This window comes from Taudactylus pleione, unplaced genomic scaffold (genome assembly GCF_031769625.1).
Source record: "Taudactylus pleione unplaced genomic scaffold, aTauple2 ptg000172l, whole genome shotgun sequence".
NCBI lineage: Eukaryota > Metazoa > Chordata > Amphibia > Anura > Myobatrachidae > Taudactylus > Taudactylus pleione.
Window position 1 is genome coordinate 3,903,156 of NW_028284574.1, and position 22,650 is coordinate 3,925,805.

Here is a 22,650-nt window from a genome sequence, read left to right on the forward strand (position 1 = left end):
AGCGTGGTTAAGGCTGATATTACTGTGCTGAACCGGAAGGATACAGAATATTTTCTTAGGCTTAAGAATGGCTGCTATAAGTGTTTAAATTGTTTGACCTGTTGCTATCTTACTGCTGGCAATACCTTATGTCATCCTTATAGTGGCAATAGGTACTTCATACGCAATAGAGTGAGCTGTACTAACAAATACATTGTTTATCTCATTACCTGCTCTTGTGTGTTGAGAAGATGGATAGGACACCTGGAAAATGCATGGCACTCCATCGGTCAGCCATCAGAGCTGCGATTAGCTCTGGACATAGTGACAAGCCGGTGGCACGCCATTTTCAACAGCAGGGACATAATTTATCTTCACTTAGATATATGATTGATCATATTCCTGTATCTATGAGGGGTGGCAATAGATCGCTGAAACTTCTCCACTGTGAATCACATTGGATTTTTAGACTGGACATGCTTGCTCCTAGTGGTCTCAATGAGAACCTGGGGCTTCATTGTATTATGTAAGAATTTTTGTTTATTTAATTTTTTTTGTATATATCAAAACTTCCTTTAATTCTTTTAGAAATCAGACCAGATTGCCTGATCTCTAACAATTTGATACACCCATTATATGATTTCAGTGTTTCTGCTACATATTTGGACATTACATTCTACCTATGTGTTCCATTTTGTAGGTTTAAAGTGCTTTTATACTGTTGATTTTTCCTGCTCAGAAGTCACTTTGTTTTTATGTTTATACAGTCGCTGCGGCAACAGTCGATGGAATGTGACGTCATCAGTGGGCGTCTCTTCTGGATGCCGAATGCTGTCAGCTTCACATGATGTGGTGATGGTATATAGGCAAGTTTATTATATAATATATACAGTAAGGTCCATAAATATTGGGACATTGACAGAATTTTCATATTTTGTCCTCTATTCACCACCACAATGGCTTTGAAATGAAACAAACAAGATGTGCTTTAACTGCAGACTTTCAGATTTAATTTGAGGGTAATTACATCCAAATCAGGTGAATGGTGTAGGAATTACAATGGTTTCTATATGTGCCTCCCATTTTTTAAGGGGCCAAAAGTAATGGGACAAACTAAACAATCCTAAATCTAACTTTCACTTTTTAATACTTTGTTGCAAATCCTTTGCAGGCAATTACAGCCTGAAGTCTGGAACGCATAGACATCACCAGACGCTGGGTTTCATCCCTGGTGATGCTCTGCCAGGCCTCTACTGCAAATGTCTTCAGTTCCTGCTTGTTCTTGGGGCATTTTCCCTTCAGTTTTGTCTTCATCAAGTGAAATGCATGATCAATCGGATTCAGGTCAGGGGATTGACTTGGCCATTGCATAACATTCCACTTTTTAGCCTTAAAAAACTCTTTGGTTGCTTTTGCAGTATGCTTCGGGTCATTTTCCATCTGCACTGTGAAGCGCCGTCCAATGAGTTCTGGAGCATTTGACTGAATATGAGCATATAATATTGCCCGAAACACTTCAGAATTCATTCTGCTGCTTTTGTCAGCAGTCACATCATCAATAAATACAAAGGAACCAGTTCCATTGGCAGCCATACATGCCCACGCCATGACACTACCACCACCATGCTTCACTGATGAGGTGGTATGTTTTGGATCATGAGCAGTTCCTTTCCTTCTCTTCTCTTCCCATCACTCTGGTACAAGTTGATCTTTGTCTCATCTGTCAATAGGATGTTGTTCCAGAACTGTAATGGCTTTTTTAGATGTTGTTTGGCAAACTCTAATCTGGTCTTCCTGTTTTTGTGGCTCACCAATGGTTTGCATCTTGTGGTGAAACCTCTATATTCACTCTTGCGAACTCTTCTCTTCATTGTTGACTTTGACACATATACATCTACCTCCTGGAGAGTGTTCTTGATTTGGCCAACTGTCATGAAGGGGTTTTTCTTCACCAGAGAAATAATTCTTTTGTCATCCACCACAGTTGTTTTCCGTGGTCTTCTGGGTCTTTTGGTGTTGCTGAGCTCTCCGCTGCGTTCTTTCTTTTTAAGAATGTTCCAAACAGTTGATTTGGCCACACCTAATGTTTTTGCTATCTCTCTGATGGGTTTGTTTTGATTTTTCAGCCTAATGATGGCTTGCTTCACTGATAGTGACAGCTCTTTGGATCTCATATTGACAGTTGACAGCAACTGATTCCAAATGCAAATGTCACACCTAGAATCAACTCCAGACCTTTTACCTGCTTAATTGATAATGAAATAACGAGGGAATAGCCCACATCTGTCCATGAAATAGCTTTTGAGTTGATAGTCCCATTACTTTTGGCCCCTTAAAAATTGGGAGGCACATATTGAAACTGTTGTAATTCCTACACCGTTCACCCGATTTGGATGTAATTACCCTCAAATTAAATCTGAAAGTCTGCAGTTAAAGCACATCTTGTTTGTTTCAATTCAAAACCATTGTGGTGGTGAATAGAGGCCAAAATCTTAAAATTCTGTCAATGTCCCAATATTTATGGACCTGACTGTATATGTATATGTATATGTATATGTATATATATATATATATATATATATGTCCACAGACCGGCACTCCACAGGCTATACATACTCATAACTGGCTCTGGTGCCCTCCTATAGGGTAACAACAGCGTGTCCCAAATACAGATCCAGGAAGGCGGCACTCCTGGATCTGTGTGTATATGTATATATATATATATGTATATATATATATATGTATATATATATATATATATATATATATATATATATATACACACACACACATACATACACACACATATACACACATACAAAAAGGGCGGTTCCAGGCTTCAAAACATCAAATCACGCCTACCAACATTATTCCGACATATCAATCATGTTTAATGATTTTCCTTAAGGACCATTAAACATGAATGAAACGTCAAAACAATATTCTGGGCGTGATTTGATGTTATGAAGTAGTCTGGGGAGTGACAACCTTAACTCAAGAGGGTGTTTAAAATTACTGCACAATGACCAATAGAGAGCTCTGGAGACACACAATGAAAAAAAAAAACTGTAATTTATCACACATTATAATCAGATAACTGCTTTATAATCATATGAATTATATGAAGGAATATATCATGGGTTACCTGCTCACTCCCCTTGATATGCGGTCTGTCACCCTTGTCAATATACGAGCCAGAGAGGAGGACTTCATATATTATTTCATCTACTTATTATACAATCCAGGAACCCTGAAATCAGACAAAGTACTGTAGGTTTACATGAATTAGTTTCAACATCTTAACAAATGTAAGAACTTAACCAATTGAGCATTATTACTATGATTATTCAAGAGATGTCACCTTTATGGTTAAAGGCTTCCAATACACGTTACTCATAATATAACTAGGAGATGTAAATACATTATCTAACAGCTGTTTAAAAAATAGATTTGTAGTGCAGGACTAGTTTTGTTTAATTGGCTAATGTTTCGGTACATACCCCTAGGAGACCTGGACATTCACCACTGCGAACTGTACTGCCTTCAGTGTATACTGGAGAGTACCCAGACAACATGTACACAACATCAACTGCTACACAGTAGCTACACAGTAGCAATTGATGTTGTGGAAGATTCCATACCAGTCCGCATTAGTTGGAATACTGCTGCAACTACACTTGAACTATCTGATTTGCTTTCTTTGAATATAAATTGAGGTACATCGCTTTCACTTGTGTTTCTATATCTGTTTGATTGGCCATACTACACTATATACCTCTTATTTTATTTGAAGGTACAGTGTATTACTTCCAGCGAAGAAGACCTACCAAGTCCAGAGCCTTGATTTTAGATGAGCATTGTTGGAACTGTAAACAGACTTTCTAATGGGTTGTCTTTGAATTTAGGTTGAGATCTAAATGTATGTGTATATGTATTATGTATGTATATTATACATCTGTGTATTGGTATGATGAAGTCTTTCTGACGAAAAGTATTGGTGGCACTCAGAGCCGTAACTAGACATTTTGGTGCCCTGTGCCAGAAAGAGCATTGGCGCCCCCCTCATTTTTCAAAGGGACATAATGCACCCAAAAAAGGGTCATGGCCTCATGGGGGAAGGGCAAGGGAAGAGATAGGAGAAGGCAGGAGATGCTGGGGATGAAATAAAAGGAAGCTACAAGTGAGAATGATAATAAACAGAAATTTGACAGGTCCAAACAGCGCCCCCTGACCTGTGGTGCCCTGTGCGATGGCACCGGCCGCACTACCCTAGCTACGGCCCTGGTGGCACTCCACATCATATTTGCTTGGATTTGTGCTGTGGTAGCCTGTGGACCAGCAGGCTGGAGCATTGCTTTTGGACCAGGAATTATTGCAGATTCATATGGACCTGCTGTGCTATGACAGATAAGCTCTGAAGTTTATGGTTCTTGTGAGCAGATTTTATGTTGGCTTTTTTTTTTTTATATATAAATATAATATGTATATGAAGGTGAATGGCAATATTTTATTCCTAGAGTTTTTGCCGATTCTATAGGATGAGGACAAAGTTGTTTGAGATCCTATGCTGAAGCTTGCTAAAGTGTCCATCAAATAAGCCTTGATATACTGAATATAAGAACATATACATTTGACATATGAAATGTGAAAGGTCACACAGGTATATGGTACATGACTATGGGCACTCTGAGAAGTCCAGAGCACATAAAAAATAAAAACAATTTTACGGAACACATATATGCATCTATATTAATAATTTATGTTTTTATAACGTATAGGAGCATGTGCAATGGGCGTGTAATTTTGCCCACAAAAATTAACATAGATATTGTAAAGCAATTTTGAATTACCACACATATGAGAGCTCCCGATCCCGCGGTATTCAATTGAAAAATATGGCTGCAAATTTTTTTTGCTGCCAAAGCCCGCGGTTGACGAAAAATAAAATTGACTATCAGGGATTACCGGCTGCAAAGCCCTGCTTCCCATCATCCGTTAGCACTCCTCCCCTCTCGCAGACATGCTGGACCTGTCTTAGATCGTGCAGGAATGCAAGTACTGACGTCCAGCCGGACCAGAGATAGCTCTGGGGCCCAGCAACAGCAGTGTCTGGGCCTCCAGACCCGGCCCGTCTAAGTTCAGCAAGAAGAAGAAAGATCTAGAGAAGCTGTAGGAGAGGGAAGAGAAAGCTGCACTGCTACCTGCAACACTGTTGAAGATGCTCAGGAGGAGAAGAGATCTTTAGCATGTCGGGGCGGCAGAGAACGAGGATAGAGCTGCCAGAAGGTAAGGTAATTATGGAAAAATTAAGCTATTTGGAAACTTCCAAATGCTTAATTAGTCATAAGGGGGCGATGTGTCCAAGATGTTCTGAAGCAAATCCCGAAAAGTTTTCCTTAAAATAACTATTTTAGGGAAAATTGAACTTGCTCTGAAGTGGCAAGAAAAAAGCATAGTTAATTAACGTGCCTGATTTTCTCTGCTTCAACTGACTAGGAAAAACCTTACTGCTTACAAAATATCGCCCAAAATTGAATATGCCCCCTAATGTGCTACATCTTACGTCATCTGTCTCCTTTTGTGATTTTTGTTCACAAATCTGTACACGGAATTGGTGTAGTTTCAGTGAAAAAGTTTTTTTACAAGGGGTTGATTTAACTATTTTTTTTTTTAGCAGCGCTAACTAATGAGTGCCCAAATTAGGAATTCAATTGTTTTTGAGCACTCATTAACTATCGCGCCCAATTAGACCAGTTTAGCCGTGTAAAATGGCTAACCCTGTCTAGTCCTGTTTAAGAACTTATCGCACATTTCTGCTTGACATTTCAGACAGTGAACAAAAATGCTGGCACCCGTGGCTATTGGGCCCAAGTTGAGCAAAAATGAATTGCTCCTTCGGCTGCCCATCACTGACAGCCTCAAACAATTAAATTTTCCACCAAGAGCTAGACATATTTTCATCACAATTAGTTTGCATAAGAACAATTATAGTGATTTTATCTGCATTGCGATCACTGTAAATAACAGGGGGGGGGGGTATGTACTTTGTGAAGCCACGAGGTGCGATTAAAGCATGAAGGCACTAATGGTCCAGAGCCCACTTTCTATGTACCATGAACTGTCATTGTCTTGATGCTTTTCAGTTTCTAGTTATTTGTTGTTTCTATTTGTTCATGTTATTTTATGCCGTGCGTATTTATGTTAATTGTTCTATAAGTTAGAAAAGTTATTCTTAAATGTTGCCAGTTGGCGTGTTTATTCAGATATAAGTTAAAGCAAAGTCATTGTGTGATGGTGCCCTGGAATGGACTCTACAGGGAGCCAACAGTCACCAATGGCCATGATGGAAGGACACACAGGGGCAGATGTGCTAAGCTCTGGACAGTGATTAATTGGAGAAGGATAAACTACCGACAAAACAGCTTCTAAGTGTCATTTTTTAAACACAGCCTGTAACATGACAGGAGCTGACTGGCTGGTAGTTTATAACTCTTCAATTGACCACTTTCCAGAGCTAAATACATCTCCTCTACACATCAGACTTCATTTTTCACACCTGTCACAATCTGGCTATTGCCCTTAATCCATCCACCACTAGCTCCAACATGGTGGGAATATTTAAGGGATATAGGGCCTGATTCAGAGCTGAACGCTCTGACCAGAGTGCTCGCTCTGAATCAGGGCCCTCCTACCTTTTTTTGGAGCATCCTCATGGACGCTCGCATAGCTGTGGGTTACTACACACAGCTAGAGCGAGCGTCCATGATGATGGTCGCGATGGTCTTGACCAACGTGACCATCGGGCTTGCGACGGAGACCCTGCGGTAGGGTCTCGCTGCCGCAAGCCCTGTAGTGATTTTGGCTCTATCAGAGCCCAAATCACTCCCACTGACATCACTAGTTCCCATGGGAACGCCTCCGTCTGGCAGGAACGCCCCCGGCACGCCCACTAAAGGGGGCGTGCTGTCAATCAACATCGACAGCACGCCCCCTTTGGTGCGAGACCTGGAGCGATGGAAAGCCCGTCGCTCCCCGGGTCTCGCGCATGCGCACGACGGAGCTCCCTCCGTTGTGCGCATACACAGTGGGGAACATCGACCCGCTTGCGAGCGTACTGCCGCTCGCGAGCGGGTCTGAATGACCCCCATAATCTGTTTCCAACTTCATTGGTGTGTTCATGGATTGGTGATTTAGGAACTACACTTCCATCATTTGTGTATGCTGTGCCCGCAAAGAAGCGCATCTGTCTAATGATTATATAGTCACATGTCTGTCTAGCCATCTACAGAATAAACTGAGTTTTGATAATAACAATCTGCCTAGGTGATTTAAAAGAACTCACTAGGACGTGCGGTCCTCACATACTTCTGTGTCTAACTAACGAACTCTTCTACTTCTATGTCTAACTAAGGAACTCTTCTGGAAAAGACAGCAATATCAAAGAATCACTTTCATAGCACGTTGTATTAACCAGTTTTCATTTTAGGTGCCTTAGACAGGGAAAATTGGCAAAATCACATATTTCCCAAATTGTTTGCATAAACTACAAAAATATAAACATTCTAATACTTATATCTCCAGAGTATAGTTTTTATTATAATAAAGAAAAAAAACATTTACTCTCTACAAGATTTGATGTATATATGAGGCCAGAAGACTACATTCAATACTAAAAAGATCTAATGCACAAGGGACTGTTCCTACGCCCATCTGCCAATTACATATGCAGTTGGTGGATGCGATGGCATTAACAATTTATAAAGCAAACCCAAAAGAGTATCACAGCTGCCAACACATATCCAAAATACTTCACTTTAATTATTTAGTGAAGTTACCTGCTTTAATGAATTAGGAATAGAGTTGAACAAAACCTCAGATAACTACCATTAACAGAGTTAAATTAAGGTTAGTTCTAGGCTAATAAAGGTTAACTGAAGAGTTTAGATATAAAAGAGGGACACAATCACAATAGTGCATATTGCACCTTACACTTACACTATACAGTAAAGTAACGGGGGCCCAGAGGTGCGCACGCATCTGTAGTGTGTGGTGCGCCTTATACTTACATACATTTCACATGTAGCAGAAACTGATGTATTAATGCTGTACACACATGTTCAGGCACCATGGATAGAGGGTTAGGCGAGGGAGAGGGAGAGGGTTAGGATACTGACCAACAAGGGTCGTTATCCTAACCCTGTCGCAATGCAGTCATCGGGATTTTAACAGCCTGGATTCCAAGAGCCAGCATCCCGTACCAAACCCATCCCCACCTCTACTGATCATACATTGTAACAAACAGCCCTCCTTCCCCTTGTCCCATACAGGTGTGTTCTTATACACCTATCCCTTTTATTTCATATGGTGAGAGATGCCTGGCACGATCCCCCTGCTACATACTTTTTCCTTCAATTTTGCATCTTAGTGCACAAATAGTGTACTATGTATGTAGGATTCTAGTTTTGTCACAAAGGAATTGGTATAAAGTCGCATAATGATGCATGGCGAGAGTCACTCATAAAAGGACCTCTCTTTTGCCCATGTAACCTGCATTGTGTACTTTTGCCTGCTACTTTTTTCTCAAATCTGAATCTTAATTTGCTTACATAGAACAAGGATATAAGATTAGTATTTTGGCGCGGCTAAGTAACAAAGTCTTTGGCGCGTTATACGGAACTATTTGGCACAATTTGAGGATAGGTTCATGTGGACACATCTGACTAACGACAATCCCCTTGTGATGTGACAAACTGGGGAGGACAAATGCATCATATAGCCATCTCACCATGCCTGGGATGCAGTCAGAAATGCCGAACGCCAGCTTCCAGACTGTGTAATCCCGACAGGGAACTAATGACAGGCGTCAAAATCCCGACAAATGTCATTGTCCCTAGGTCGGGAGCCCGACGCCCGGCATACCGAACGATGGTAAGCCGGACGCCAGGTGCAGACAGCCGCGGGGGGAGGGGAGGGTTAGGTTAAGGGCTCCTGGGGGGGTCCTAGGGTTAGGCATCACCCCGGAAGGGTTAGGGTTAGGTACCCCCAGGAGACTTAGGTTTATGCTGCGGGGAAGGGGGGGTTTGGTTTAGGCACTTACAAGGGGGATTAGGGTTAGGCACCCCTAAGGGAGGGTTAGGGTTAGTAATACTTTAAAAACTCACCTGTGAGGAACTTCTCTTGCCGGTCTTCCGGCGTCGGGCGGTATTTCATATCGATCCCCTCTGCCTGTATACACTCGCTTACCATTCATGATCATCCTCCTCTCACATATGTCCCAAGCACTCACACTGATGCATTGCCTACAGAGTGCCACATCATGTAGTTGCAGTGCGAATGGTTACTGTCTAAAGCAGATCACAGCTCTCTTTGTTGGAATATAGCATCAGCTAGAGGCTGTATTGCTTTGGCAAATGTGCTGGAGGTAGTTGGTGGTGTATCTTATGCTATCAAAGTGTAGTCTTTCTATAGTGTGAAAGTGTACTCGTACCTGTTCTAATCACATTAATGTTCATCCAACAATCTTTCCCTGCTGCATGCGTGATGCTTGTACAAAAAGGAGCATGTTCTGTAACAATCTTGAGGAAATATCAGCTTTCATGTTTACATGATGTCAAAATAAATTAGGTAAAAAAACCCCTCAAATTTAACAACAAAGCTTTATACTAGCTGCATTTTTAGCTTAGTATCACAACGATACAAACGTACATTCCAATGGTAATCATCAGCAAGGTCCAGCTAAGTCCACCTCGTCGGCAAGGTCCTCCGCTCAGCTGCCAGCGACAGGCTTCTGTGTAATGCGCATGCGCAACGGTCGGTCTGTGCATGTGCATGGCACTTTAACCCGGCGGGAACCCGGCAGTGCCTAGAAGTATTCGCTGAAGCCAGACTGGCAGCGCTAGGTCTCGGCAATGGGGACCGCATGGATCTCGCCATCTAAAGATGACGAGAGCGATGCTGTGACAAACAGTGGTAATCTTAGACTACAGCTGTTTGTTGAATAAAGAAAGGATGACAACCCCCATAGCGAGCGCTAAAGGGGTTATGCATCGTTGATAAATGGGGCCCTTAATGTGTTGTTCTACTTCTTCTAATAATTCTTATTTATGTCTTTAACATTTGTAAATATTTTTAGTTATTATAACAATTTACAGAGAGAAATTGTTTTTTACCGACACTGAGCTACTGAGGTTAAACTCAGAATTTTACAGTGAACCAAAGTTAAAAGTACTGTAAATCAGCTTCAAATGAATAACTAGGGAATAGACAAAGGGGATTTTCAAGTTTCAGGGTCAATTCAGATAGACGCAAGAGAGGCGAGTTGCCTTTGTAAAGGCTAGGAAATGCCTCCGACAACCCTGCTACTCGCTCCACTCGCAGCCCAATCTTCCCCTGGAAACGCAGATTTACGCAGTCTTGTGGGGCTGTGAACCAAAAGCCACCGTAAGTGCAGCACATAGCCTCACTTACTCGCAAAACACAAATAAATTGTGTCTAATTGAATTGACCATTATATGATGAATAAGCATTCGTTTGATACATCTTTCTGTTGCAGCTGCATAGCACTGACAGAAAGTATTTTTGCTAAATTTTGCTGTACATTATCACATTGATCAATGTTTCCACCTTTAATCTCAGCTCTCCTAACACACTATTGGTGCATACACATGGTCCAACTTGCTCGATCATCGATATCGTTGAACAGTTTTTTCTATTTTAAAAATGAACGATATCATTGAACGATATCTGACAGTATTTAAATGAAGAATTCATAGATATTGAGCAAGTTGGCCTGCATGTATGGTTGACCTCAGATATCATTATCGTCCATACGGCCACAAGCATCGTTGGTCGTTCAGTGCAAAAAAGTCAATATGAACGATTAACGATATCGTTATCATTCATATCGTCCTGCAAAGTTGGACCGTGTGTACGCACCATATGAAATACAAAATGTGAATTCTGTGCTCTGTAACAATCTGTCAAAATGCTGGGGCAAACTTTAAAAAAATTGCATACATACATTTAATGACAGCAATTAACCTAGATACTTATGGATGTAATTTAGTTTTCTGTTTTCACAAGTAACTCACATTTAATGTGAAGAAATTTAATAATACCACCCTAAAGGCAGCTGAGCTGACGCTGGTCATTAGACTACAAGAGAAACAATGAAATGGACAGGAACTGCAGTACTCATTTAATAAGCTTGCCAAGTGCTGTTTGTATAACCCACCGAAAAAGGTTAGAAAAGCATAAAATATATCTGGAATCTGTCTGTAAGCATCCTGTGCTCATAAACTTGCCAAACACTAACAGAAGAAAAAAAAAAAAAAAAAAGCTTTATGTTACAAAAAACTCATCATAATAGTTTGCTCAGTTTAATACAGTTAGACTACACACATTTTAAGAAACAAAATAGCAAGGCTGGGTGATTACTAAATACTAGTACAGATGTGTCCTCCCTGGTCTTCGCTATAGTTTCGATAAACAGTCACTCTCGGCTCGCGCCTGGCCTGTGAGATTCTGCTAGCACTGGGGAGTAAATTTACTAAAGTGAGAGTTTTTAGAAGTGAGTTTGAGAAGAGATGTTGCCCATAACAACCCATCACATTCTACTTAACATTTAACTAGCACCTTCTAGAAGATAATAGCTAGAATATGATTGGTTGCTATGGGCAACATCTCTTCTAAAACTCACTTCTAAAAACTCTCACTTTAGTAAATTTACCCCTGGGTGTCTTTTTTGCATTTTTTTTTGCCAAAGTGCCACTAGGACGCTCCAGGATACTCTGCTGATTAATCCGATATGCGGCACGTGTACATCTGTGTGCGACTCAATCAGCATACAAAGCGCTACGATGCAATGGCCACAGGATTTTTTCCATACCATGTTCCATTTACAGGCTCAGTCGTACACAGATCTAATAAATCAGATTCACCACACTTGTGTGCCTACAGACTTGTGTGCCTACAGAATGTCCAACAGTCTCCTGGTGCATCCTAGTCACATTGCATTGCGACTTAGACTCATTTTCGGCAGAAAAAGATGCCAGATGCTAGCAGAGCTGCACGGGACCTGACAGCTCACTCACGCCAGGCATATCACACATCATGGCGTATTAAGGCTAGATGAGCAATGGCGTATATACACAGGAGAAACAAAAATTACATACCGGTGATGCACAAACAAAAAAAGTCTACTAAATACAAAGAGGGCTAAAAGGCGGGTACACAGTAGAACGCTAACAGCCCGATTTGTCGTTTCCGGGCAAATCAGAACGACAAATTGATTATATTGTTCACGTTCACATGCAATATCTTATGTTTGGCCGTGCTGCATGGGCAATCATAAGATATCGTGTACATCATACCGTCGCTCCGTGCAAGTGTGTATGCACTTGCAGGGTCCCCGTCGCCCGTCAGATTGGTTGGCTTAAGGGTCTACAAAGTGATCTAAACGATCAAATATTATGAAAAAGTGGAAAAGTAAACATGAATGCACTTGAAGGAAGACATCTGTCTGAGAATTTGCAGTATTACTTAATAACAGAAATTACAGAATCCCTAAAGGCAAAATCAAAATAACTCATCTTATGGGTCGCAGTTAAGTACTGCAGAAGAGATGATAACCAATATATACCCCAATGTAACCAAGTTGAACCAGCAGTGTCAGGTATGGATTTGTAGATGAGGCACTTTAGTACCAAAGAATGACAAGGTTATGGCCATGTAGTACCTGGTAAATTATTTTCCCAGTGAGAAAAAGACTATTGGGTAGAACTAAAATTGATGAAGATTCCATAAGCTACCCTGTGGAATTCCATGATTAGAATGATTTCTTTGGAAAACCTGTGCAAGTGTCTCTGGGATTAACCTGAGGAATCCACGTTTCTCACACAGACAGCTTTATGTTGTCTGTTTTGACAGCCAGAAACAAGAAGAATCTATCAATGTTGTACTGTTTTCAGCCTAAACTCTTTGTTCCCCCAACGCACACACACACACACACACACACACACACAACTGCTCCTACAACATATCAACTGTTTTACAACTTGGCAAACATCCAAGTTTACATTAAAGGCAACATCCTTCCATAAAGCAGAATCAGCTTATTTAGAGAATATAAACCAGGAAAAGAAAGAAAATAAAAAAACCACAAAATGTATATACAGTGAGGTCTTTAAAATAACACAGCAGCTGATTAGACAGGTGTTCATTCACTCCACCATGTTATACAATAAATATCTGACCTAACACAGGCTGTGTCTACTTTAAACTTAATTCACTGCTTTCCTAATCTCTCCTTCCTCTCCTTTTTATTTGTATCTAACACGGCCCCAAGTTCCAGCCATAACTTGCTGCAGGCACACAACACACCGAGCTCTTTTGTGAACAGTCTGAAGCCTGAGGCTTCAAAATTAATGTAACTACATTCATGCCCCTGTTGAGCACAGCAGTGTTTAAGTTTTTAGGTTAATATTGTAGTCTGAAAGGCGTAAAAAAGATAAAATAACGATAACTTTATTTGCTGCATATTACTCAAGTATAACAATGAATTCCGCAACACAAGCTGACATATAAAACTGGACTGTCATGGGTAATCCAAATTAGCTGTATGCAGATTAGCTTGGTCTACCACCAGACAAGAGCCAAGCAGAGATCCCACTTTTCCTCCTTTCCCCACTTTTCCTCCTTTCATACATGACCCCCTCCAATGAAAATGGAAATCATGTTGACAAGATGGGAGATTTATTTGGTCAGTCAAATTTCTGAAGTTTGATATTTCTCTGCAGGATAAAAGCAAAGAGGAAGGGGGGCTGCAATATGTAAGTGATGGGAGCCATGAAAGCACATTAAATGCCTACAGAATGTGCAAAGGGTACAGTATATTAACAGAAACATGGCATTACTTCTGAGCACACTGTCAATTACATTCTTCAATTAACAAACTGAACTTGCACGGAAAATTTATTTTCTGAAAGAATGTGCTAAAACTACACAAACAAGCTGAACTTGATCTAATTTATACACCTTATTAAAAGATAAAGGAGAGAATTCAGAAAACTAAAAATTCACTATACAGTAGGATGGAGAGTCATAAATTAAACATTAATCCACAATATTACAGCATTCTATTTGAACCAATATCTTACGCCATGGGGTGCAGTTCTCCTGCCTGTACGACAAAAAAAATGCCATGGCACAATGTGGAAAGAATCCAGATATATGTTGTAGTTTCATCAATGAAACACACTGTCAGCAGGAAGAGGAGACCAACAGCGTAACACAGCAAATCAGGGGACCAGTCGGCTCTGTTGGAACACTGTACCACAAGTAATACCTTGGATTAATGTTCAATTTATGTAATTCAACTGAACTGAACATCAGTCATACCTTTATAGAAGACCTTACTTTAACCAGAATACTTTATTTTATTTACCCATGTGTTACCATTATTCTGTGTAACTTGTGTGTGTAAATAACAAGTTAACAAAATAAACATTGGGTGTACTTATTACAATTTGCTCTCCCTTTAGGCATCCTCTGGTTCTGTTTGCCAAACTTTATTATTTAGAAGTAACCATATTTCACCTTTTATAAGTGGTGAAACAATTCTATTGGCTTTAGTAATGTATTCACCTATATATACTCCATTACATAATGTATATAGTGTGCTATATATTAAGGTAGTTTCTTTTAAGGCTACCACAGGTTTGAAAGTCCACACTGTTTCTTGGCAAAGATATTTCAACATCAGTAGTGTATTCCATAGTCTGCATGCTGGCAGGTTCCGAGTAACTCACCTCTAGGGCCACAAGAACGTTCCATTTTAAACATGGTTTAAATGATAATGGTGTTTTAACACTAATGGGAGAACTGTCATTATAGACAAACTGCACTGCATTTATGTGACCATTGTCAGGGTGTTGAACCATCATCCACTCTGGCACCAGTGGGTTACTTTGAAAATGCAGTTATCCAGAACATACTGTAGGCCTTCCACTGTTTTGACATTTATATAATAAGTAGTTTTATAAAGATTTCTTCTTTATTAAAAAGTCACTCCGAGTTTGCAAATATGTAAGACGGAAATAACTATCTAGTTAATGTGAGAAGGAATGCATACAAGTTATTAAATAATCCTGGGCAGAACAGACATCAAAATACAAATTTATGTTGGCCAAAAATGTCATAAAAGTACTAATGGTTATTTAGCATTAACATTTTCTTATATCACAAAAAGAAAAAAAAGTCTCCAACATCTATGTACTTAGTTAATCTATCTTCAAGTAAACCAGGTATTTAGATATGTTAACTTCAGACAGGCAGGAAAGGCAAGTTATGTATAATGCTGTAAAATGTAAAAATAAGTAAATAAATCAGGGCTTGACAAATTTTTCTAAAATCTAGGAGCCAGGATGAAAGTGTAGGAGCCAGACCACCGTCCCCCCCAAAAAAATTACAGGATTGAGTAAGGAGCACAGCTCTGTGTGTTATGAAACTGGTATACACACTACATTAGTCCACAAAATGGTGACAGTTGAATGATTACAGTAACATGGAGAACCCCCTCACTGCTCTGCACAGCTCCCCTGCTCCGCCCACCACCCTCCAGTAATAACAGACCCCATTTCACATAAAATAATGGTGCCAGAAAGTACAACAAAACCCTCCTCCCCTCGTGGAAACACCACTATCCCTCTGAAGCTGCTCCGCAATCCCTGGCCACACATAGGACCTCATTCAGAGTCGGTCGTAGCGGGCGCACGGTCATACGGCCAACGACCGCAAAATCCGATCGTACGGCAGGGCGATCGTAAACAAAGTGACGCCCATTCGTTAGCACTGCACCTCCTCTAGCTACCGACTGATCTGAACGAACGAACGAGTCAATCGTAGTCAGGCGCTGTCAGTCGCTGTATGCTAATTATGTTCTGATGTTTGCGGCCATATGTGCTGTTTTGATGGTCACATGTCATGTTTACATGGACTATCGATCAGCTTGTTATTAGCTTGTTGGCAATTATCTAATTAAGTGTTTAACTCTTGCTGTTCTTTAAAACGAGTTTTTTATCATGTGTCAATAAACTTTATTGTTCATTTCGTGGTTGTTTACTCCGTTCTCTTTTTTTTCACACAATTTGAAAAACAAAGGTTTATTAACTGTGAATGTACTTTTGCGAATTGTGTTAACTTTATAAATGCATGTGCATTTTGCGTTAGGATCATTTGCACTCTTATGTTTGCAATGGCACACTGCGTATTGTAGCCAATCAAATGTGACCTTATTTTTCGGGACACATGATTAAAGGATTGGCCAATAGTGTTTTTTTTGAGGAAAGTGTAAATATTTTAGCCAATCAAATTTTTTTGTACCCCATGTATATTTCGTGTTTTCTGAAAAATCGTCCATTGCCATCATGAGAGCCGCGGCCATTACCAGGAGTTGCTAGTCCTGGTAAATATCCTGGACAGGTGGATTACCCACGCTGTGTCGCCCATTTCCAACCGCATAAAGCGGGCGGCCTATGCGGAGGTGAGGCGAGCCCTCCGATCAGCGGGTTACAGGTGCAATATTGCCCAATTAGAGAGGCGCTGGCGTGCGCTCCTGATTAATTTGTTGGCGCAAATACGCAGACGTAAGTATGCGTTTGTTTAAAAGTAATAATTAGTGGACTGTTAAAAATGTATGTTCCTTTGACAATTATTTTAGTCAATGTTAAAAAACCCTCCTGTATGTTGTCCCTATTGTCCAGAATGTGTAAAGTGTACTTGTATTGTGTAGCCGAAATTCAAAAATAATTTTTTTTTTTATTTTATGTTTACATTTTAGAAGCACAGCGGAAACAGAGAAGGTCACGCAGAATGCAAAGACATGCTGGTGGCAACCTGCAGCCCTCACCTTCTGCATCTCCTCAACCCAGCCCTCCCTCCCCACCACCATACTCCCCCAGTAACCCTCCCTCCCTCTTCCAATCCTCCCCAAGTATTCCTCCCTCCCCTGCCCACTCATCCCAAATTTCTCAAATCTCCCCTCCCTTGGATCTTTTCTGCTCCATTTCCCCTTCCACCATTCCCCCAACTCCCGAATATTCTCCTTCACCGGAAGTATCTCCGTCCACATCTGTGGTTGTGTCCGACCACTCTGAGGGTGTTTTTTGGGGGGGTTTTTTGGGTGTTGTTGTTATCCATGTATTTGTACAAATTTATGACCTTTTTTTTGGTTTTTAAAATTTCTGTCTGGTGTTCCAAATCATTGCGCAATAATGCTGTTTTTCACAATTACGACCTTAGGTTTTGTGCCTGGGCCTTTTTTTTTATTGTGGACCACAAAAATATAGGTTTAGTGGTTTTTTAAAAATGTTTTGTATTTTTAGGAAATAATGATTACATTTGGATTAGTATTTTACAATGTAAAAAAACATGTCACACAACTTGGCAAGGTGCTAGGAACCAGACTACCCTTGTTGATGTTGTGTACACTGTTTAAAATGTACTAATGTACTTAGGCAAAGTGATGTATTCCATAGCAAACAAACACATTGTATTTTAGGTTTATCAAGAACATTCTAGAAGTGAATACTTGCATTGTGTTTTAAGGATATGGCCATCATGACTTAAGAATACACCTCCCATTATTTTTAACATCATCATAGTGGTTTTTGGCTTATGCCACATAGTTAGGGTTTCAAATAATTTTAACAACATAAAAGTATAAACCTATTAATAATGTTGTGTGGCTGATACTTTCAAACACACCGTAACATCATTGTGTTTAAACACTTTTTGGTACATTGAATAATGTGTAATGTTCAAATATTTGTCATTTTAATGAAGTATTTAATTCCCAAAAAATGTTTTTCTTCCACAGATCTAACCCACATCCTGAGGGAAATAAGGGAGGAGCTAAGAGACACCTCTGGATATTTAATGCAGGCCTACTGCTGTCTCCAAAGAGTAGTGGGGCATTTGGAGGATGTTTAGTTATTTTGTTGACATTTTTTTGCATTTTTCTTACCCAAAAAAAACATTAAAGTTTTTGTGTTTCAAACATTTGTCCTCTTTTTTGCCACACATTAAAGGGTGTAATTCTGCATTTTAAAAACTTTGTGAACAAAGGTGGGTGCCTTTCCATAGTGTAAGAACTGCAAAAATGTATTAATAAACCTTAAGTACATTTGCAGTAATGTTGTATGTTTTTTATTTAGGGGTTGGCATACATTATCCACCTCAAAATGGCTTTCATTTTTTTTTTTTTTTTTAAAAACAACATTTGTATTTAATTGAAAACATTTATTAAATAACAAACATGTTGCCAACAGGCTCTTACTCGTAAAAATAATTTCATAACACATTCACACCTAACAAATGTCCTCAGGGTTTGGGCAAAGAAAACATCTGGCTTAGTCAAACATAAACAACGATAGTAAAAAACAAATAGATTTTTTTAATGGGAAACATACAAATTATAAAAACAAAAGGCAAATTAACTAAACATGTTGGGGTATATCCGTGCAAAATGTGTTAGTTGTCCAAAAACATACAGGGTATTGCCAATGGGTACCATTATTTTTGCAGGTTTTGGAAAGTTTTGTGATTTGGTTGGTAGGAAAAGAAAACAAAAGAAAAAGGTACACATTAAAATACATTTGCAAAAAGTGTTTTGTTTAATAAAAAAATGTAAATATTCCTACCTAAAAAACGTGAAACAACATAATCGCGTCTGGCCCCCCGACAGCATCACAACACCTTCCTCCGGGTGGCCATCCTCTGGCAAGTCCTCCTCTGGCTGCATGGGTACTCGACTACTTATTGCAATGTTGTGTAAAATCCCACACAGGACAACAATGCGAGAAACCATATCCGGCGAGTACATGAGTGCACCACCAGAGTGATGGACACACCGGAACCGGCCCTTTAAAAGGCCGATACAGCGCTCCACCACCTGCCTGGTGGCAGTAAACGCGGCATTATAGTGAGTTTGGGGCCCTGGTGTGGGAGTCAAATAAGGAGTCAGCAGCCAGGGCGTGCAAGGATATCCACTGTCACCTGATGGAAATGGGACACCAAAAGATACATACATTTACCATGAAAACCTGTTTACACTATTACTAGAAATACATACTGGATTTTTACTTACCAAGAATCCACACGTCACCAGCTTGCAGTGTGCTTAATTTTGGCCAAATCCCTGAATGCTGGATCACATACGCATCATGGCTGCAGCCAGGGAATTTGTCATTCAGGGAGAGGATCTGGAGGGAGGCATCACATAGCACCATTACATTTAGGGAATGGAAATGTTTTCGGTTCCTATATATTTGTTCCCTGCATGCAGGGCTGAAGTGCTATGTGAGTGCCATCCACTACCCCTATGACGTGTGGAAAGCCTGCAATTTCAAAAAACTTCTGCTTTACCACATCAAGGGCTTCCGTATCCAAAGGCATACTAATAAAATGTGCTAGATGATTGAAAAATGCATCTAGCACATGCCTCAGGATCTGTGAAAATGAGGGCTGGGAGAGGCCACCCACCAGCCCCACAGTGGTTTGGAAGGACCCTGAGGCGCAGAAATGTAACACCGCCAACAACTGTGTAAGTGGTGAGATTGCTGTAGGAATGTTAATCTGACTTTATAGATCATTCTTTATTGAAAGAGTGTCTAGGATATTTGGAGGGAGGTGATAAGTGGTTACAACCACATCATCAGGCATTCCAAAAAAGGGTGACACATGTTCTATATATGTCTTGGCCCTTGCACGCCTCCTATGCCTACGGCCAGGAGGAGGCTGAGGAAGGTTGGTGGGGGTCAACACGGCCACTATTAGCTGTCCAACATCACTCTGTAAAGTGAAATTTATATTTTAAATTGGTTCTACAGAGTGTTTTTTGATTATTTCTTCAAAAATACTTAACTTTATAATAATGGTGCATATTCTTACAGGGTCGGGCAATGCCATCTTCGGAAATCACTACATGTGTATTTGTTGTACTTTTTTTTTTAGGGAAGAAAAAAAATAATTAGATTGTTTTAGTCCAAACCAATATTACTACTATTATTGTTAAAACAAAGCTTAACTTTTAAAGTCGCCAATATGAATTGTTGTTAAATGTACGAATTTACATTTACCAAATAGGTCCAAAAACATTATTAAAAGTATTAATTTATTTTTATTGTAAAAACAAAAAAAGAATAATTGTAGGTTTGATTAAATAGACACTTACCTGATTCAAGTACAAAATGGACTGTTAAACACCTTTAATAAATTAAAAAATAAAATTAAAAAATTTAAGTTTTTTAGGATTGTTGATCCAAAAAAAAAAAAAAAAAAAGAAATGCAGTAGGCTGGCACACTTACTTGAGTCTTCGAATAACATTCACAACATTCACACAAGCACCTCTCAAACAACTCACACAAGCACCTCTCAAACAACTCACACAAGCACCTCTCAAACAACTTCAAACAATGTAACTACTATCAAACACCTCCTGCACCACAAAACACTCCAACTACAACCCACAAGTAAGGGAACATTTGGCTTTGCCTTAAATAAAGAAACCAAACCCCAATTATTGAAACATGCAGGAAAGGTGTGCATTTGTAGTTAGGCAAATAAGGATGCACGGGTAACCAATCCAGGGATGCGCTCACATCTAGCACAACCCACGCAGTGATTTACGGAATGCAGGAAAGGTGTGCATTTGTAGTTAGGTAAATAAGAATGCACGGGTAACCAATCCAGGGATGCGCTCACATCTAGCACAACCCACGCAGTGATTTACGGAATGCAGGAAAGGTGTGCATTTGTAGTTAGGTAAATAAGGATGCACGGGTAACCAATCCAGGGATGCGCTCACATCTAGCACAACCCAGGAGCATGGTGAGCAGAGGCCAACTGAGGCAGGTAAGTGCGAATCACATTTTTTCAACAACACAAGAACTGTTCATATTTGCACCAACAAAATTTAAAAAATTTATCGAATGTCAACAATGCTGTAGGTGCTGGGAATCCAATTCCACCAGTAGAGGAGGAGGAGGCGGGCCCAAGCAGGCCAAGGGCAAGAAACCCTCCTTTTTCACGGATTGGAGCTTGAGACATTGGTGACCATGACAATGGAGAACCTTGTCAATGCCCCAAGAAATATGGGGGCTGGAGCCAAAGACAGGATTTGGGAGGAGATATCCAGGGCTGTTAATGGTGTGGGGACAACCTACAGAACCATGTAAGTCGTTAAAAAATGGTAAGAAAATGATATTGTGAGTGTACTTAAGTTAAAAGCTTGATCTAATTTAAATAAACTAACCCTTTAAATTTCTAAATTCACATTGACAGATGGACGGATTTCAAGTACCAACTGAAGAGGAAGCTACGGAGTAGAGTGGACCATGCTGCGGGGACAGGTGGTGGTCCCATCCCTGAGGAGCTGGCCTTGACGAGGTTGGAGACGTTGGCTCAGGGATGTGTGACGGAAGGGGAGATAGTCGGCGTGTCCACTATGGACACGGACATGGCCGACTTCAACGCTCCACATGTGCAAGAAGGTAATTTTAATTTGTTAGACAAAAAGTATAAAGCTCAATTGTCTATGCGTTTTTTTTTTTTTTTATACAAGAAATAATTTTTTTTTATATTCCAGACTCAGAGGAGGTAGTGCCTGCTCCTGAGGTCAGGTCTGGGTCCAGCACAGATGGGGGCTCTGCAGGGGAGGATCCAAGTACTCCATCTGGGTACCCTGTGGAGTCCACTCCAGGGCAACCATCAGACCGAGCAGTGCCTCTCCTCACCAAGGTGGGTCTCCCAAACTCAGGAGAACAGGTGTGTTCTTCTGAGGATGGAGACCACTCTGGTGAGGGTGGCGGTGGCCCTGGAGACCATTGCTAGGGCCCTAGATCGTTTGGCCAATATCCAGGAGCAGACCAACCCACCTGCCATGATGGAGCGAGACTCCCTTCCTCCCAGGACCACCACCTCTGGCAGCCCAACAGCCACCCCCGCAAGTATGGAGAGCCCTATGCCTAGGCCAGAGGAAATCCTATCTACCTCTGGCCAGGCCAGTCGGCTGTCCGTAGCTTACCTCTTCCTCCGAGCCGGCCCAAACGACGAAAGTAGCCCTGGATATCTCCTCCCTCACCTGTTGTCCAGTCACCATATTTCTTGTCACCAATGTCTCAAGCTCTTTTTTTTATTTTTAAAACCAAAAAAAAAAAATTTTTTGGGTTATATTTTTATTTTAATTAGATGCAAATGTTGCGTTCACAATTAATATTTTACGTGTGCTGAAAGGCAAATGACAAATAAAACAAAAAATAACTTCAACAAAAATGTCTCTCTTTAACTATATCAATGTATACAAGGTTTAAAAAGTATGGTATCTGAAAAGGCTGCTACGCAAAACACAATGCAAGATGTTTTACAAACTGTTTTGGCCAAAAAATGTTTAAAAAACACAAAGAAACATTTGTTTTACGAATTCCCTAATGCACACGCAAGTGAAATCAGTTACAAGGTAATTAGCAGTGTTAATAGTTACAATGCAGCAATCTTAGCTGCTTGGTTTGTGTGGTTCAAAATAGAAACATCGCAGGTAGCATTAGATTAACGATTGTACTGTTGTGGCTTACGGACGCTTCTTGCCTACCTTAGCCTGGACGATCATCCTGTTC

General features: G+C 40.3%; 1 protein-coding gene across 2 annotated transcripts in view; it reads right to left on the bottom strand.

Annotated features, from left to right (window-relative positions):
• The window catches only part of CTTNBP2NL (CTTNBP2 N-terminal like), a 103,086-nt gene that overhangs the window by 50,851 nt on the left and 29,585 nt on the right, over positions 1-22,650 (bottom strand). Inside the window, exons 1-2 of one of the 2 annotated variants that reach the window (XM_088475453.1) lie at positions 19,124-19,192; positions 3,125-3,229 (exon numbers count right to left, since the gene is read on the bottom strand). The gene's annotated coding sequence lies outside the window, so the exon portion shown is untranslated. Of the gene's footprint in view, positions 1-3,124; positions 3,230-19,123; positions 19,193-22,650 lie in introns of those variants that run through there. The other variant, XM_088475452.1, reaches the window with a different exon arrangement.